Genomic DNA, 17,380 nt, shown 5'->3' with positions numbered 1-17,380 from the left:
AACAATAAAACATGCGGTCTGGGAGCCATGGTAAGGTTGTGTTAACTAGTACTATTCTTAGCACTTTAATCCCTGTTCCTCCCCCTATCGGGGGAGGTCTATACGGCCTGCCTGATTACACTCACCAAATATAACAACAAGACATGCGGTCTGGGACCCATGGTAACTAGGTTGTGTTTAGTAGTACAATTCTTATTAGCTTTAATCCCTTTTACTCCCCCTATCGGTGGAGGTCTATACGGCCTGCCTGATTTCCCTCACCAAATATAACAACAAGACATGCAGTCTGGGACCAATGGTAACTAGGTTGTGTTAAGTTGTACTATTCTTAGCACTTTAATCCCTGTAACTCCCCCTATCGGGGGAGGTCTATACGGCCTGCCTGATTACCCTCACCAAATATAACAACAAGACATGCGGTCTGGGACCTATGGTAACTAGGTTGTGTTATATTAGTACTATTCTTAGCAATATATTACAAAAGATAAGAGTGCGCTCCAAGGAGCTCTACCATTCAATACTCAGCAATAACAAAATAATATAACCCAATATATATATGGTCTTATTTATTTCACATAAAAAATTTTTTAAAAACTTATTTAATATTACAATACATCAATAACATAAACAAATGTAATTTATAATAAGGTGCACCTTTTTGTATTACACAATTTAAACAACAAAAATAAGGATAAAATTAAGAGGCTTGTTTCAGCGTGTTACTTTTTTAACCATATATTGCAATTATTTGCAGTGATACTTTTCTATCAAAATCTCGCTACTTATTGTAGCAATAATTGATACAAGAATATGACAACAATGTTGTGAACGATAATTAAATCTCCAACTGACTTTTTCGAATACTAAGAGTGTGCAAATGCTTGAAAGTCTGTATTGAGGCAATGTTATAACCTTGTATCCCTTGCTTGCCAAACTTTTATGTGCAAGTAGTAAGTCAATATTTTATGACACAATGATAAGTTCTGTTTTCTTTTGTGTGCAGCAATAAGTTCCGTTTTAAAGATCTTTTTAAGAAGCCCCAAATGGGTACACAAACTCACCAGAATCCGAAAGGCAAATATTTTTAAAAAAACCTTTCCCTGACCTCTCCAAGTGTTGGCGTCTTCTGAGTCAGCCGTTAGCTCCGGCTGTGACGTGTAGCATTCACGTGATACCACTTCTCCGCCAATAGCTCAGTCAGGTTACCGGTAGATTGCTTTTTCAAATAAGATCTCAAATGGGGATAGATCCAATTGCTATGATTCCATATAGCAGAGTTTTGCTTATGCACAACAAGTCTCAACACACCAGGTCTCTTCCGTGATTTAGATCACTGTAGTTCCCGTTTAACTTTTTGCAATTATACAGGATAGAGCGTTCAGTAAGGCATAGATAGAGCTGGCCAGCTTCCACAGGTCCGATCATCTACGCGTTTCAGCAGAAATGCTTTTTTCAAGATGTGCCTGTGGACTTCCCATCATGCCTTTATACATATCCCATTTAAACTGCAGTTTTTTATTGGATAGTTGATCAGAATAGTTCATTTGACACGCTTCTGCCTCATATTAGTCAGTTCATTTGACACATTTATGCCTCATATTAATTATTTATTTCATTTGTCACTCTTATGCCTCATATTAGTCAGTTTATTTGATACACTTATGTCTCATGTTAGTCAGTTCATTTGGCACGCTTATGCCTCATATTAATAAATTCATTTAACACGCTTATGCCTCTTATTACCTTATACATTTTTTAAAAACAATTATCATTATCATAACTCTATTCCTAATAATATTATTTTTCAATACACATAATATAGCTTACTACCAATTAGTATTAGGTTAAAATTCAGAATATTACATTTATTTAATTACTTAGTTCGCCTATACCTATAGTACATAATAAAAAACAAATATTAAAAGATAATACAATTCCAATTTTAAAATTACATATAAAATTTATTGCACATTTAAAAGTTATTTAGGGATGAACATATAGTGTTATTGTTAAAATGCATCTACTCTATATTAAAAATATATTCTCTAAAATCTATGATCCAAAATTATATTATAAATTAAATAAAAGGGTTAAGATCCAATTCAGCATTTAGCCCTAGTGGTGTTAACGTTTTAAATTTAAAAATTAGTTCAGTCTCAGTTTTTAAAAGTTTTTTATTTACATCTCCACCTCTCCAATCCTGTGTGATTTTTCTCAGGCCCCAATATTTTAGTCCCTTAGGGTTTTTATTATGGGCCTTCTTTAAAATGTTTGGAGAGTAGATGGCCTTCTACACCATTTTCAATATTAAGTAGGTGTTCCCTAATTCTGTCCCTCAACAGCTCATCCTGTGTTTTTTCTTGGGCTTTTTGTTTAGCTGTTTTTATTAGATTCGAATTATAACCTCTCTTTTTAAAATTTTCTTCTAGAATTGTAGATTGTTGAGTAAAATCATCTTGTTCACTACAATTTTTTCTAATTCTCAAGAATTGATTTTTAGGGATATTTTCAAGCCACATTTTATAGTGGCAGCTATTATTATGAATAAAATTATTAGAATCAACCTCTTTAAAATGTGTTTTAGTAGTGATCTTATCATTGGTGATTATAATATTCACATCCAGAAAATTTATCTTAGTTTTACTTTTTTCATAAGTTAAATCTATACCAAATCTGTTATTTTTAAATCTTCTATAAAAATATCTAAAAGTTCTTCATCCCCTTTCCAAATAATTATAATGTTATCTATGAAACGACGATAGAGCACCAAGTTTCGCCTCCCAGCTAGATCCATGGATCATCTCCTCTTCAATGAAACCCATGAATAAGTTGGCATAGCTGGGAGCGAACTTGGTGCCCATCGCCGTTCCTTTAGTTTGTAGATAATATTGGTTATTAAAATTAAAATAATTATTGTTTAATATAAAAGTTATACTTTCAATTAAAAACTCAATTTGTTCAATTTGTATTTCTCCATATTTGTGTAGAAAATGTTCAACTGCCTGAATTCCTAATTTGTGCTGTATATTGGTGTACAAAGAGCACACATCACAGGTTGCAAATATTAAATCATTTTTCCATTCTATGTTTTTTAATAATTGTAATAATTTGTGGATAATTACTTACAACATTATGTGGTTAAATTACCCTCTCACTTAAAAGATTCCACAGAATTATTACAATTATTAAAAAACATAGAATGGAAAAATGATTTAATATTTGCAACCTGTGATGTGTGCTCTTTGTACACCAATATACAGCACAAATTCAGGCAGTTGAACATTTTCTACACAAATATGGAGAAATACAAATTGAACAAATTGAGTTTTTAATTGAAAGTATAACTTTTATATTAAACAATAATTATTTTAATTTTAATAACCAATATTATCTACAAACTAAAGGAACGGCGATGGGCACCAAGTTCGCTCCCAGCTATGCCAACTTATTCATGGGTTTCATTGAAGAGGAGATGATCCATGGATCTAGCTGGGAGGCGAACTTGGTGCTCTATCGTCGTTTCATAGATAACATTATAATTATTTGGAAAGGGGATGAATAACTTTTAGATATTTTTATAGAAGATTTTAAAAATAACAGATTTGGTATAGATTTAACTTATGAAAAAAGTAAAACTAAGATAAATTTTCTGGATGTGGATATTATAATCACCAATGATAAGATCACTACTAAAACACATTTTAAAGAGGTTGATTCTAATAATTTTATTCATAATAATAGCTGCCACTATAAAATGTGGCTTGAAAATATCCCTAAAAATCAATTCTTGAGAATTAGAAAAAATTGTAGTGAACAAGATGATTTTACTCAACAATCTACAATTCTAGAAGAAAATTTTAAAAAGAGAGGTTATAATTCGAATCTAATAAAAACAGCTAAACAAAAAGCCCAAGAAAAAACACAGGATGAGCTTTAAATAGGAAAACAACCTAAAGAACGTATAGAAGGTATATTAGATATACCATTTATAACTGATTTTAATATTGAGCACAATAAATTAAGAGGGGTCCTTAATAAACATTGGCATTTGTTGCACAGAGACCCATTTTTAGGAGAGTCCCTAACTGACAGACCAAGAATAGTTTTTAAAAAAGCAAGAAATTTGAAATCAATTCTAGCACCTAGCACTTTTAAGCCAAGGAAAAGTATAGACAAAGACTTAAAAGGCAACAAATTAGAAGGCTACTATCCTTGCATATCGTGTAAAGCCTGTAAATTTAGCTGTAAAAAAAACTAGTGTAACATCTACAGTGACACATAAAGAATTTAAAATCAAGGATCTAATTAGATGTTCTGACAAGAATGTAGTCTACTTAATAGAATGTCCTTGTAAGATGCAATATTTAGGTGAGACCTCACGCATGTTGAGGGACAGAATTAGGGAACACCTACTTAATATTGAAAATGGTGTAGAAGGCCATCTACTCTCCAAACATTTTAAAGAAGCCCATAATAAAAACCCTAAGGGACTAAAATATTGGGGCCTGAGAAAAATCACACAGGATTGGAGAGGTGGAGATGTAAATAAAAAACTTTTAAAAACTGAGGCTGAACTAATTTTTAAATTTAAAACGTTAACACCACTAGGGCTAAATGCTGAATTGGATCTTAACCCTTTTATTTAATTTATAATATAATTTTGGATCATAGATTTTAGAGAATATATTTTTAATATAGAGTAGATGCATTTTAACAATAACACTATATGTTCATCCCTAAATAACTTTTAAATGTGCAATACATTTTATATGTAATTTTAAAATTGGAATTGTATTATCTTTTCATATTTGTTTTTTATTATGTACTATAGGTATAGGCAAACTAAGTAATTAAATAAATGTAATATTCTGAATTTTAACCTAATACTAATTGGTAGTAAGCTATATTATGTGTATTGAAAAATAATATTATTAGGAATAGAGTTATGATAATGATAATTGTTTTTAAAAAATGTATAAGGTAATAAGAGGCATAAGCGTGTTAAATGAATTTATTAATATGAGGCATAAGCGTGCCAAATGAACTGACTAACATGAGACATAAGTGTATCAAATAAACTGACTAATATGAGGCATAAGAGTGACAAATGAAATAAATAATTAATATGAGGCATAAATGTGTCAAATGAACTGACTAATATGAGGCAGAAGCGTGTCAAATGAACTATTCTGATCAACTATCCAATAAAAAACTGCAGTTTAAATGGGATATGTATAAAGGCATGATGGGAAGTCCACAGGCACATCTTGAAAAAAGCATTTCTGCTGAAACGCGTAGATGATCGGACCTGTGGAAGCTGGCCAGCTCTATCTATGCCTTACTGAACGCTCTATCCTGTATAATTGCAAAAAGTTAAACGGGAACTACAGTGATCTAAATCACGGAAGAGACCTGGTGTGTTGAGACTTGTTGTGCATAAGCAAAACTCTGCTATATGGAATCATAGCAATTGGATCTATCCCCATTTGAGATCTTATTTAAAAAAGCAATCTACCGGTAACCTGACTGAGCTATTGGCGGAGAAGTGGTATCACGTGAATGCTACACGTCACAGCCGGAGCTAACGGCTGACTCAGAAGACGCCAACACTTGGAGAGGTCAGGGAAAGGTTTTTTAAAAATATTTGCCTTTCGGATTCTGGTGAGTTTGTGTACCCATTTGGGGCTTCTTAAAAAGATCTTTAAAACGGAACTTATTGCTGCACACAAAAGAAAACAGAACTTATCATTGTGTCATAAAATATTGACTTACTACTTGCACATAAAAGTTTGGCAAGCAAGGGATACAAGGTTATAACATTGCCTCAATACAGACTTTCAAGCATTTGCACACTCTTAGTATTCGAAAAAGTCAGTTTGAGATTTAATTATCGTTCACAACATTGTTGTCATATTCTTGTATCAATTATTGCTACAATAAGTAGCGAGATTTTGATAGAAAAGTATCACTGCAAATAATTGCAATATATGGTTAAAAAAGTAACACGCTGAAACAAGCCTCTTAATTTTATCCTTATTTTTGTTGTTTAAATTGTGTAATACAAAAATGTGCACCTTATTATAAATTACATTTGTTTATGTTATTGATGTATTGTAATATTAAATAAGTTTTTAAAAAATTTTTTTATGTGAAATAAATAAGACCATAAATATATTGGGTTATATTATTTTGTTATTGCTGAGTATTGAATGGTAGAGCTCCTTGGAGCGCACTCTTATCTTTTGTAATATATTTCTAGTATTAGTGTGATTATTGGGGATTATCACACATAAAGAGTAGCTATATTCTACCGACTGGGTATATCTTGTTTAATTACTATTCTTAGCACTTTAATCCCTTTTACTCACCCTATCGGGGGAGGTCTATACGGCCTGCCTGATTACCCTCACAAAATATAACAATAAGACATGCGGTCTGGGAGCCATGGAAAGGTTGTGTTAACTAGTACTATTCTTAGCACTTTAATCCCTGTTCCTCCCCCTATCGGGGGAGGTCTATATGGCCTGCCTGATTACCCTCACAAAATATAACAATAAAACATGCGGTCTGGGAGCCATGGTAAGGTTGTGTTAACTAGTACTATTCTTAGCACTTTAATCCCTGTTCCTCCCCCTATCGGGGGAGGTCTATTGGCCTGCCTGATTACCCTCACCAAATATAACAAGACATGCGGTCTGGGACCCATGGTAACTAAGTTGTGTTTATATTAGTACTATTCTTAGCACTTTAATCCCTTTTACTCCCCCTATCGGTGGAGGTCTATACTGCCTGCCTGATTTCCCTCACCAAATATAACAACAAGACATGCAGTCTGGGACCCATGGTTGTGTGAAGTTGTACTATTCTTCGCACTTTAATCCCTGTAACTCTCCTTATCGGGGGAGGTCTATACGGCCTGCCTGATTACCCTCACCAAATATAATAACAAGACATGCGGTCTGCGACCCATGGTAACTAGGTTGTGTTAAGTAGTACAGTTCTTATTAGTTTAATACCTGTTACTCACCCTATCGGGGGAGGTCTATACAGCCTGCCTGATTACACTCACCAAATATAACAACAAGACATGCGGTCTGGGACCCATGGTAACTAGGTTGTGTTAAGTAGTACAGTTCTTATTAGTTTAATACCTGTTACTCACCCTATCGGGGGAGGTCTATATGGCCCGCCTGATTCCCCTAACAAAATATAACAACAAGACATGCGGTCTGGGACCCATGGTAACTAGGTTGTGTTTATATTAGTACTATTCTTAGCACTTTAATCCCTTTTACTCCCCCTATCGGTGGAGGTCTATACAGCCTGCCTGATTACCCTCACCAAATATAACAACAAGACATGTGGTCTGGGACCCATGGTAACTAGGTTGTGTTAAGTAGTACTATTCTTATTAGTTCAATACCTGTTACCCACCCGATCGGGGGAGGTCTATACGGCCTGCCTGATTACCCTCACCAAATATAACAAGACATGCGTTCTGGGACCCATGGTAACTAGGTTGTGTTAAGTAGTACAGTTCTTATTAGTTTAACCCCTTAATGACCACAATGTACCCTGTATGTCACTGGTCGTTAAGGGTTTTTTCAGGCCATAATAGCACAAGTCTAGCAAGAACACGCTATTAATGCCCTCCCTCCAGCAGGCTTTGTGGAATAGAGCAGTCTCAACGCTGGTGGCAAGACCGTGCTATAAAACAATCAAGTCCCAAAAAAAGGCCAGCGACATACAGGGTACGTCGCTGGTCCTTAAGGGGTTAATACCTGTTACTCACCCTATGGGGGGAGGTCTATACAGCCTGCCTGATTACCCTCACTAAATATAACAACAAGACATGCGGTCTGGGACCCATCATAACTAGGTTGTGTTTATATTAGTACTATTCTTAGCTCTTTAATCCCTTTTACTCCCCCTATCGGGGGAGGTCTATACGGCCTGCCTGATTACCCTCACCAAATATAACAACAAGATGTGCGGTCAGGGAACCATGGTAAGGTTAATTCCTTTTGCACAATCAAGTATACCAGTTGCAGAGGTTCTGACCCTGCATTATGGCTGCACCTCTTCCTAAAAGAGGGATCTGTTACAGAGTCTGTGGGCCTGTATGCAAAGAGCTGGCCTGCCTGAAAGGAGCAGCAAGGCAGATCAAAAGATGCAATATACATTTGATAGATAAGAAATACAGAGATCGATAGATGCAATATATATTTGATAGATACGATTGAGTTAGATAGATTAGATAGATTGATAGATTAGATAGATAAATAGATAGATAGATTTGATAGATATATAATTTCAATGACAGAGTATTACAAGATGTGCGGTCAGGGAACCATGGTAAGGTTACTTCCTTTTGCATAATGGAGTACAGGTTGGGGTCCGGGATTGCCTTTTTGTGCTGTTTGATTCTTTCAGGTATACCAGTTGCCAAAGGTTCTGACCCTGCATTCTGGCTGCACCTCTCCCTGCAAGAGAGATCTGTTACAGAGTCTGTGGGCCTGTATGCAAAGAGCTGGCCTGCCTGAAAGGAGCAGCAAGGCAGAGCGATTGATTCATGCCTATAAGAAACCAGAGGGCATGATACCTGCTTGAAGTGTGCAGTGAGGCAGAGTGATCTATTCCTGCCTAGAAGCAGACAGGCAGAGCGGACGCTACCTGCCTGGGAGCACACTGAGACCAGCCCAGCTGGGGGAGATACAGCCGCTGGTTTGAACCCGGTCTCAGCCACGATAGCCCTGGTCCCACTATTTGGAAAAAGAGGGATCAATTCCTGTCAAGAAGCAGCCTGGCAGGTGGATTTATTCCTGCATAGAAGCAGACAGGCAGAGGGGGCGATACCTGCTAAGAAAGAGCTGCAGTGCAGAGAGGATGCAACCTGAATGGGAGTCCACTGAGACCAGCCCAGCTGCGGGAGATACACGTGCTGGCTTGACCCCGGTCTCAGCAACTATATCTCTGGTCCCACTATACGGTGGCCACCCCTGGGTTTGGACAGAGGAAGGGAGACCCCCTAGTGGAGTAACGCTACATCCGGGAGATGCAAAAACATGATTGGACACCCAGTACAGGTCGTTTTCCTTCAGCCTTTTTATACAAGGGTCCCGGACTATCAACAGAAACAACAGCATGAAACACCACATATGCCATCCTTTTGAATAATCCTGTACAGGTATGGCATCGATTTTAGGAACCTGGAGATAATTTTTAGGAACCGGGAAATGGAAAAAGATGCTTGGACAGTACACCCAGTACAGGTAGTTCTCCTGCGGGCCTTTGTAGACGAGGGTCCAGGACCCTCAACAGAAACAACAGCAGGAAACAGCACATATGCCATCCTTTTGAACAATAGAGTACAGGTATGGCATCGATTTTAGAAACCTGGAGATAATTTTTAGGACCCGGGAAATTGAACAAAAAATATGATTGGACACCCAGTACACTTCGTTCTCCTTCAGACTTTTTAAACGAGGGTCCCGGACCCTCAACAGAAACAGCAGCAGGAAACACCACATATGCCATCCTTTTGAATAATCCAGTACAGGTATGGCATCGATTTTAGAATCCCAGGGGTCATTTTTAGGAACCGGGAAATTGAACAAAAAACATGATTGGACACCAAGTACACTTCGTTCTCCTTCAGCCTTTTTAGACGAGGGTCCCGGACCCTCAACAGAAACAACAGCAGGAAACACCACATATGCCATCCTTTTGAATAATCCAGTACAGGTATGGCATCGATTTTAGAAACCCGGAGATAATTTTTAGGAACCGGGAAATTGAACAAAAAAGATGATTGGACACCCAGTACACTTCGTTCTCCTTCAGCCTTTTTAAACGAGGGTCCCGGACCCTCAACAGAAACAACAGCCGGAAACACCACATATGCGATCCTTTTGAATAATCCATTACAGGTATGGCATCGATTTTAGAAACCCAGTGATAATTTTTAGGAACCGGGAAATTGAACAAAAAACATGATTGGACACCCAGTACACTTCGTTCTCCTTCAGCCTTTTTAGACGAGGGTCCTGGACCCTCAACAGAAACAACAGCAGGAAACACCACATATGCCATCCTTTTGAATAATCCAGTACAGGTATGGCATAGATTTTAGAAACACAGAGATAATTTTTAGGAACCGGGAAATTGAACAAAAAATATGATTGGACACCCAGTACACTTTGTTCTCCTTCAGCCTTTTTAAACGAGGATCCCGGACCCTCAACAGAAACAACAGCAGGAAACACCACATATGCGATCCTTTTGAATAATCCATTACAGGTATGGCATCGATTTTAGGAACCCGGAGATAATTTTTAGGAACCGGGAGATGGAAAAAGATGCTTGGACAACCAGTACACTTCGTTCTCCTTCAGCATTTTTAGACGAGGGTCCAGGACCCTCAACAGGCACAACAGTATGAAACACCACATATGCCATCCTTTTCAACAATCCAGTACAGGTATGGCATCCATTTTAGAAACCCAGGGATAATTTTTAGGACCCGTGAAATTGAACAAAAAACATGATTGGACACCCAGTACACTTCATTCTCCTTCAGCATTTTTAGACAAGGGTCCAGGACCCTCAACAGGCACAACAGTATGAAACACCACATATGCCATCCTTTTGAATAATCCATTACAGGTATGTCATCGATTTTAGGAACCCGGAGATAATTTTTAGGAACCGGGAGATGGAAAAAGATGCTTGGACAACCAGTACACTTTGTTCTCCTTCAGCCTTTTTAGACGAGGGTCCAGGACCCTCAACAGGCACAACAGCATGAAACACCACATATGCCATCCTTTTGAACAATCCAGTACAGGTATGGCATTTATTTTAGGAATCTGTAGATAATTTATAGGAACCGGGTAATTGAACAAAAAACATGATTGGACACCCAGTACACTTCGTTCTCCTTCTGCCTTTTTATACGAGGGTCCCGGACCCTCAACAGAAACAACAGCAGGAAACACCACATATGCCATCCTTTTGAATAATCCAGTACAGGTATGGCATCCATTTTAGGAACCCGGGGATAATTTTTAGGAACCGGTAAATGGAAAAAGATGCTTGGATGACCAGTACACTTCGTTCTCCTTCAGCCTTTTTAGACGAGGTTCCAGGACCCTCAACAGGCACAACAGCATGAAACACCACATATGCCATTCTTTTGAATAATAGAGTACAGGTATGGCATCGATTTTAGAAACCCGGAGATAATTTTTAGGACCCGTGAAATTGAACAAAAAATATGATTGGACACCCAGTACACTTCGTTCTCCTTCAGCCTTTTTAAACGAGGGTCCCGGACCCTCAACAGAAACAGCAGCAGGAAACACCACATATGCCATTCTTTTGAATAATCCAGTACAGGTATGGCATCGATTTTAGGAACCCGGAGATAATTTTTAGGAACCGGGAGATGGAAAAAGATGCTTGGACAACCAGTACACTTCGTTCTCCTTCAGCATTTTTAGACGAGGGTCCAGGACCCTCAACAGGCACAACAGTATGAAACACCACATATGCCATCCTTTTCAACAATCCAGTACAGGTATGGCATCCATTTTAGAAACCCAGGGATAATTTTTAGGACCCGGGAAATTGAACAAAAAACATGATTGGACACCCAGTACACTTCATTCTCCTTCAGCATTTTTAGACAAGGGTCCAGGACCCTCAACAGGCACAACAGTATGAAACACCACATATGCCATCCTTTTCAACAATCCAGTACAGGTATGGCATCCATTTTAGAAACCCAGGGATAATTTTTAGGACCCGGGAAATTGAACAAAAAACATGATTGGACACCCAGTACACTTCATTCTCCTTCAGCATTTTTAGACAAGGGTCCCGGACCCTCAACAGAAACAACAGCAGGAAACACCACATATGCCATCCTTTTGAATAATCCATTACAGGTATGGCATCGATTTTAGGAACCCGGAGATGGAAAAAGATGCTTGGACAACCAATACACTTTGTTCTCCTTCAGCCTTTTTAGACGAGGGTCCAGGACCCTCAACAGGCACAACAGCATGAAACACCACATATGCCATCCTTTTGAACAATCCAGTACAGGTATGGCATTTATTTTAGGAATCTGTAGATAATTTATAGGAACCGGGTAATTGAACAAAAAACATGATTGGACACCCAGTACACTTCGTTCTCCTTCTGCCTTTTTATACGAGGGTCCCGGACCCTCAACAGAAACAACAGCAGGAAACACCACATATGCCATCCTTTTGAATAATCCAGTACAGGTATGGCATCCATTTTAGGAACCCGGGGATAATTTTTAGGAACCGGTAAATGGAAAAAGATGCTTGGATGACCAGTACACTTCGTTCTCCTTCAGCCTTTTTAGACGAGGTTCCAGGACCCTCAACAGGCACAACAGCATGAAACACCACATATGCCATTCTTTTGAATAATAGAGTACAGGTATGGCATCGATTTTAGAAACCCGGAGATAATTTTTAGGACCCGGGAAATTGAACAAAAAATATGATTGGACACCCAGTACACTTCGTTCTCCTTCAGCCTTTTTAAACGAGGGTCCCGGACCCTCAACAGAAACAGCAGCAGGAAACACCACATATGCCATTCTTTTGAATAATCCAGTACAGGTATGGCATCGTTTTTAGAAACCAGGAGATAATTTTTAGGAACCGGGAAATTGAACAAAAAAGATGATTGGACACCCAGTACACTTCGTTCTCCTTCAGCCTTTTTAAACGAGGATCCCGGACCCTCAACAGAAACAACAGCCGGAAACACCACATATGCAATCCTTTTGAATAATCTATTACAGGTATGGCATCGATTTTAGAAACCCAGTGATAATTTTTAGGAACCGGGAAATTGAACAAAAAAGATGATTGGACACCCAGTAAACTTCGTTCTCCTTCAGCCTTTTTAAACGAGGGTCCCGGACCCTCAACAGAAACAACAGCCGGAAACACCACATATGCGATCCTTTTGAATAATCCATTACAGGTATGGCATCGATTTTAGAAACCCAGTGATCATTTTTAGGAACCGGGAAATTGAACAAAAAACATGATTGGACACCCAGTACACTTCGTTCTCCTTCAGCCTTTTTAGACGAGGGTCCTGGACCCTCAACAGAAACAACAGCAGGAAACACCACATATACCATCCTTTTGAATAATCTATTACAGGTATGGCATCGATTTTAGGAACCCGGAGATAATTTTTAGGAACCGGGAGATGGAAAAAGATGCTTGGACAACCAGTACACTTCGTTCTCCTTCAGCATTTTTAGACGAGGGTCCAGGACCCTCAACAGGCACAACAGTATGAAACACCACATATGCCATCCTTTTCAACAATCCAGTACAGGTATGGCATCCATTTTAGAAACCCAGGGATAATTTTTAGGACCCGGGAAATTGAACAAAAACATGATTGGACACCCAGTACACTTCATTCTCCTTCAGCATTTATAGACGAGGGTCCCGGACCCTCAACAGAAACAACAGCAGGAAGCACCACATATGCCATCCTTTTGAATAATCCATTACAGGTATGGCATCGATTTTAGGAACCCGGGGATAATTTTTAGGAACCGGGAGATGGAAAAAGATGCTTGGACAACCAGTACACTTTGTTCTCCTTCAGCCTTTTTAGACAAGGGTCCAGGACCCTAAACAGGCACAACAGCATGAAACACCACATATGCCATCCTTTTGAACAATACAGTACAGGTATGGCATTGATTTTAGGAACCCGGAGATAATTTTTAGGAACCGGGAAATTGAACAAAAAACATGATTGGACACCCAGTACACTTCGTTCTCCTTCAGCCTTTTTATACGAGGGTCCCGGACCCTCAACAGAAACAACAGCAGGAAACACCACATATGCCATCCTTTTGAATAATCCAGTACAGGTATGGCATCCATTTTAGGAACCCGGAGATAATTTTTAGGAACCGGGAGATGGAAAAAGATGCTTGGACGACCAGTACACTTCGTTCTCCTTCAGCCTTTTTAGACGAGGGTCAAGGACCCTCAACAGGCACAACAGCATGAAACACCACATATGCCATTCTTTTGAATAATAGAGTACAGGTATGGCATCGATTTTAGAAACCCGGAGATAATTTTTAGGACCCGGGAAATTGAACAAAAAATATGATTGGACACCCAGTACACTTCGTTCTCCTTCAGCCTTTTTAAACGAGGGTCCCGGACCCTCAACAGAAACAGCAGCCGGAAACACCACATATGCCATCCTTTTGAATAACCCAGTACAGGTATGGCATCGATTTTAGAAACCCGGAGATAATTTTTAGGAACCGGGAAATTGAACAAAAAAGATGATTGGACACCCAGTACACTTCGTTCTCCTTCAGCCTTTTTTAACGAGGGTCCCGGACCCTCAACAGAAACAACAGCAGGAAACAGCACATATGCGATCCTTTTGAATAATCCATTACAGGTATGGCATCGATTTTAGAAACCCAGTGATAATTTTTAGGAACCGGGAAATTGAACAAAAAAGATGATTGGACACCCAGTACACTTCATTCTCCTTCAGCCTTTTTAAACGAGGGTCCCGGACCCTCAACAGAAACAACAGCCGGAAACACCACATATGCGATCCTTTTGAATAATTCATTACAGGTATGGCATCGATTTTAGAAGCCCAGTGATCATTTTTAGGAACCGGGAAATTGAACAAAAAACATGATTGGACACCCAGTACACTTCGTTCTCCTTCAGCCTTTTTAGACGAGGGTCCTGGACCCTCAACAGAAACAACAGCAGGAAACACCACATATGCTATCCTTTTGAATAATCCAGTACAGGTATGGCATAGATTTTAGAAACACAGAGATAATTTTTAGGAACCGGGAAATTGAACAAAAAATATGATTGGACACCCAGTACACTTTGTTCTCCTTCAGCCTTTTTAAACGAGGGTCCCGGACCCTCAACAGAAACAACAGCAGGAAACACCACATATGCCATCCTTTTGAATAATCCATTACAGGTATGGCATCGATTTTAGGAACCCGGAGATAATTTTTAGGAACCGGGAGATGGAAAAAACATAATTTATGTAAGAACTTACCTGATAAATTCATTTCTTTCATATTAGCAAGAGTCCATGAGCTAGTGATGTATGGGATATACATTCCTACCAGGAGGGGCAAAGTTTCCCAAACCTCAAAATGCCTATAAATACACCCCTCACCACACCCACAATTCAGTTTAACGAATAGCCAAGAAGTGGGGTGATAAAAAAGTGCGAAAGCATATAAAATAAGGAATTGGAATAATTGTGCTTTATACAAAATCATAACCACCACAAAAAAAGGGCGGGCCTCATGGACTCTTGCTAATATGAAAGAAATGAATTTATCAGGTAAGTTCTTACATAAATTATGTTTTCTTTCATGTAATTAGCAAGAGTCCATGAGCTAGTGACGTATGGGATAATGACTACCCAAGATGTGGATCTTTCCACACAAGAGTCACTAGAGAGGGAGGGACAAAATAAAGACAGCCAATTCCTGCTGAAAATAATCCACACCCAAAATAAAGTTTAATGAAAAACATAAGCAGAAGATTCAAACTGAAACCGCTGCCTGAAGTACTTTTCAACCCAAAAACTGCTTCAGAAGAAGAAAACACATCAAAATGGTAGAATTTAGTAAAAGTATGCAAAGAGGACCAAGTTGCTGCTTTGCAAATCTGGTCAACCGAAGCTTCATTCCTAAACGCCCAGGAAGTAGAAACTGACCTAGTAGAATGAGCTGTAATTCTCTGAGGCGGAGTTTTACCCGACTCAACATAGGCAAGATGAATTAAAGATTTCAACCAAGATGCCAAAGAAATGGCAGAAGCTTTCTGGCCTTTTCTAGAACCGGAAAAGATAACAAATAGACTAGAAGTCTTACGGAAAGATTTCGTAGCTTCAACATAATATTTCAAAGCTCTAACAACATCCAAAGAATGCAACAATTTCTCCTTAGAATTCTTAGGATTAGGACATAATGAAGGAACCACAATTTCTCTACTAATGTTGTTGGAATTCACAACTTTAGGTAAAAATTCAAAAGAAGTTCGCAACACCGCCTTATCCTGATGAAAAATCAGAAAAGGAGACTCACAAGAAAGAGCAGATAATTCAGAAACTCTTCTGGCAGAAGAGATGGCCAAAAGGAACAAAACTTTCCAAGAAAGTAATTTAATGTCCAATGAATGCATAGGTTCAAACGGAGGAACTTGAAGAGCTCCCAGAACCTAATTCAAACTCCAAGGAGGAGAAATTGACTTAATGACAGGTTTTATACGAACCAAAGCCTGTACAAAACAATGAATATCAGGAAGAATAGCAATCTTTCTGTGAAAAAGAACAGAAAGAGCAGAGATTTGTCCTTTCAATGAACTTGCGGACAAACCCTTATCTAAACCATCCTGAAGAAACTGTAAAATTCTCGGTATTCTAAAAGAATGCCAAGAAAAATGATGAGAAAGACACCAAGAAATATAAGTCTTCCAGACTCTATAATATATCTCTCTAGATACAGATTTACGAGCCTGTAACATAGTATTAATCACAGAGTCAGAGAAACCTCTTTGACCAAGAATCAAGCGTTCAATCTCCATACCTTTAAATTTAAGGATTTCAGATCCTGATGGAAAAAAGGACCTTGTGACAGAAGGTCTGGTCTTAACGGAAGAGTCCACGGTTGGCAAGAGGCCATCCGGACAAGATCCGCATACCAAAACCTGTGAGGCCATGCCGGAGCTACCAGCAGAACAAACGAGCATTCCTTCAGAATCTTGGAGATTACTCTTGGAAGAAGAACTAGAGGCGGAAAGATATAGGCAGGATGATACTTCCAAGGAAGTGATAATGCATCCACTGCCTCCGCCTGAGGATCCCGGGATCTGGACAGATACCTGGGAAGTTTCTTGTTTAGATGGGACGCCATCAGATCTATTTCTGGAAGTTCCCACATTTGAACAATCTGAAGAAATACCTCTGGGTGAAGAGACCATTCGCCCGGATGCAACGTTTGGTGACTGAGATAATCCGCTTCCCAATTGTCTATACCTGGGATATGAACCGCAGAGATTAGACAGGAGCTGGATTCCGCCCAAACCAAAATTCGAGATACTTCTTTCATAGCCAGAGGACTGTGAGTCCCTCCTTGATGATTGATGTATGCCACAGTTGTGACATTGACTGTCTGAAAACAAATGAACGATTCTCTCTTCAGAAGAGGCCAAAACTGAAGAGCTCTGAAAATTGCACGGAGTTCCAAAATATTGATCGGTAATCTCACCTCCTGAGATTCCCAAACTCCTTG

The sequence above is a fragment of the Bombina bombina genome, chromosome 4 (assembly GCF_027579735.1).
Source record: "Bombina bombina isolate aBomBom1 chromosome 4, aBomBom1.pri, whole genome shotgun sequence".
Lineage (NCBI taxonomy): Eukaryota > Metazoa > Chordata > Amphibia > Anura > Bombinatoridae > Bombina > Bombina bombina.
The sequence above is the reverse complement of the archived record's forward strand: the minus strand, read 5'-3'. Positions refer to the sequence as shown.